Source organism: Enhydra lutris, unplaced genomic scaffold (assembly GCF_002288905.1).
Source record: "Enhydra lutris kenyoni isolate GAN:26980312 unplaced genomic scaffold, ASM228890v2 scaffoldscaffold2226, whole genome shotgun sequence".
NCBI lineage: Eukaryota > Metazoa > Chordata > Mammalia > Carnivora > Mustelidae > Enhydra > Enhydra lutris.
The window spans coordinates 1-3,677 of NW_019156310.1; the positions used below are offsets into that span (position 1 = coordinate 1).

General features: G+C 36.3%; 1 pseudogene; it reads left to right on the forward strand.

Moving 5' to 3' along the window:
* Positions 1 to 2,966: 2,966 nt before the first annotated feature.
* On the forward strand, positions 2,967 to 3,623 carry LOC111140511 (annotated as a pseudogene).
* Positions 3,624 to 3,677: the final 54 nt, after the last annotated feature.

The following is a 3,677-nucleotide window of genomic DNA, read 5'->3' on the forward strand; positions in this document are numbered from 1 at the left end:
TCTGTGACCAAATAAATCTATTAAATGGTGAGTCAAATCAGTTAAACCTTGCACCTTAAAGAACTGGAGCATCAACAACAAATTAAACCAACCCCATACACAAGAAGGGAAATAATCAAGATTAGAGCAGAGATCGATGAGATAGAAACTAGAGATACAGTAGAATGCATCAACGAAACTAGAAGCTGGTTTATTGAAAGAATCAATAAGATCAATAAACCATTGGCTGAACTAATCCAAAAGAAAACAGAGAAGATGCAAATTAATAAAATTATAAATGAAAAAGGAAGATCATGACTAACACCAAGGAAATAGAAACAATCATCAGAAATTATTATCAACAGTTATATGCTAATAAGTTAAGCAACCTAGATGAAATGGATGCATTCCTGGAAACCTATAAACTTCCAAAACTGAATCAGAAAAAAATTGACAACCTGAATAGACCAATATCTAGTAACAAGACTGAAGGAGTGATAAAAAACCTCCCCAAAAAGCAAAAGCCCTGGACCTGACAGGTTCCCTGGGGAATTCTAACAAACTTTCAAAGAAGAAATAATACCTATTCTCCTGAGGCTGTTTCAAAAAATTGAAGCAGAAGGAAAACTTCCACACTCTTTTTATGAAGCCAACATTACCCTGATCCCCAAACCAGGCAAAGACCCCATGAAAAAGGAGAATTTCAGACCAATGTCTCTGATGAACATGGATGCCAAGATTCTCAACAAGATCCTCGCTAATCCACCATGACCAGGTGGGATTTATCCATGGGTTGCAAGGGTGGTTCAACATTCGCAAATCAATCAATGGGATAGAACAAATCAATGAGAGAAGAACCACAGGGTCCTCTCAATTGATGTAGAAAAAACATTTGACATGATAAACTTTGGAAAATTATCTATTGATTCTTAATCACTGTCATCCTAACTCAGATTAGTCAATCAAACAAAAGAGTCATTTACAAATAAAGGACAGCAAAAAAAAAAAAACACATGAAATTTATGATCAGAATGTCTGTGTTTGAATATAGGCTTTGCCATGTTTTGGTGTGGTTCTTGGACAAGTCATATAGCCTCTTCAGTAACAGTGATGATAATAATAATACCTACTTTTGGGGATCACTGTAAAAATTGAAAATGAGTATAAAAAATATTTTTCAACCTATCTCATGATAGGAAAACATGTAGAAAGTTATTAGGACATGACTAATTTGAGAGGAATAAAGAAAGGTGGGCTTGACATTAGGCTGAAGTGATACCAATAGAAGGTGGGAAGAAGTAGAAAGAAGGTTCTCAGGAAGCAAAAAGGAGAAATAGACATTAAAAGGCAGAAATGCATGGAAGGGATGATGAAGACAAATCACGGACTTTCTACATATTTTGTGGTCTTTCTCACTTTTGACAAAACAAGTTAATAGAGAAAGAGAATCAGTTGTTAGGAATAAAGGAATTGAGGGGCACTTGGGTAGCTCAGTCTGATAAGCATCAGACTCTGAATACCTTGTCAAAATAATAAAGTTAATACAACAATTGTGATAGAGGCATTCAATGAGAAAAGACTAGCAAATTTCATATTCAGTGCTGAAACAGTAATGCATTGATCTAGGAGGAATTAAAAAGAGATCCCTGTCTGTCTTACACTATTTACAAAAATTAACACCAGTTGAATTAAAACACTGATTGTTTTCTGGCAACAGTGCAAGAAAATCTAGATAGTTCATGTGCAATGCTAGACACCTAGAGTATCTAGAAATTCAGAATTTATTAAATGAAATTAAAACCATTGGTATGCAAAAAAAAGATATACCAAGCAAGACAGATATGATATATCTGGAAAAGATGAAAATGCAAATAGCAGGCTATGAGCTCATTTCAGTAATAAAAAGTTCTTACAAACTGTCAGGAAAAAAGGCAAAACACAGAGTCTAAAAATGGGCAAAGATATGAATACACAATATACAAAGCTCAAATCAAATAACTAACACCCTTGGGAATAAGGAAATTGACTAATTACTAGGGAAATAGAAATCAATATAATGATTTAACCAGAGAGAAAGTTTAATGCTACAGATTTCATCTTGATATGGACATGAAGTGATAGGGTAGTCTTAGATTGCTGGTTGAAATGTAATGTGATTAACCGAGTTCAGCCTTCTGTTCTAAAAAGCCTCAGTTTTATTAATCTGTAAAATGAGAATATGAAATATCTACTAAGAAAAAAAATACCTATTCCTTTCCTAGAAAGCTATTCTGTAGAAACAAATGTACCAATTTGTAAGAACTTATACATAAAGATAACTTTAAAAAAAAGATTTTATTTTTATTTATTTATTTGACAGAAAGAGAGCATAAGTATGCAGAGCTGCAGGCAGAGGGAGAGGGTGAAGTAGGCTCTCTGCTTAGCAGGGAGCCCAAGTAGGGCTTGATCCCAGAACCCTGGGATCATGACCTGAGCCCAAGGTAGCTGCTTAACCAACTGAGCCACCCAGGTGCTTCTAAAGATAACTTTTATAGAGTTGTTCAAGGTAATGTAAAACAAAAATAAAAACAGGAACAAAGAAACCCAACTCCGTATATGTGTGTATGAGGACATATCAGTATACATCTACATAGTTTTATGTAGTCCATAAAAGGAGAAAAATACATATGAACACACACTGAGTTTTTAGTATTGACTTACCTAAGGGAGAGGGGGGAGAGAGTGTTGTAATCATGAAAAGGAAAGGGAGGAATGAATAAAAGATGTCTTTGCTAAAATAACGTGTGTCATTCCACTTACAAGGAAAAAAAAAATACGGTAAAATATACCCCTCTTTATAGCAGTGAGAATTGAGTTTTTTTGTTGTTGTTGTTGTTTTGTTTTATTTTGTTTTTATCTCTTTTCGGTCAAGTGGAAGGATAAGAGATCAGTATTTAGAGAATTCCTATTTATGATGTGATAATGAGCTAAAAATCAAAATAATGAAGCCACATCATAAATTACTTTTTTGTTGGTGGCATTAAAGAAGACACAGAAGAACATCATCTAAGAGATTATTTCGAACAGTATGGGAAAATCGAAGTGATTGAGATCATCACTGACCGAGGCAGTGGCAAAAAGAGGGGTTTTGCTTTTGTAACATTTGATGACCGTGATTCTGTAGACAAGATTGTCATTCAAAAATACCATACTGTGAATGGCCACAACTGTGAAGTAAGGAAAGCGCTCTCTAAGCAAGAGATGGCTAGTGCTTCATCCAGCCAAAGAGGTCGAAGTGGTTCTGGAAACTTTGGTGGTGGTCGTGGAGGTGGTTTTAGTGGGAATGACACTTTGGTCGCAGAGGAAACTTCAGTGGTCGAGGTGGCTTTGGTGGCAGTCAAGGTGGTGGTAGATATGGTGGCAGTGGGGATGGCTATAACGGATTTGGTAATGATGGAAGCAACTTTGGAGGTGGCGGAAGCTATAATGATTTTGGCAATTACAACAATCAATCCTCAAATTTTAGACCCATGAAAGGAGGCAATTTTGGAGGCAGAAGCTCTGGCCCTTATGGTGGTGGAGGCCAATACTTCGCCAAACCACGCAACCAAGGTGGCTATGGTGGTTCCAGCAGCAGCAGCTACGGCAGTGGCAGAAGGTTTTAATTACTTCCAGGAAACAAAGCTTAGCAGGAGAGGAGAGCCAGAGAAGTGACAGGG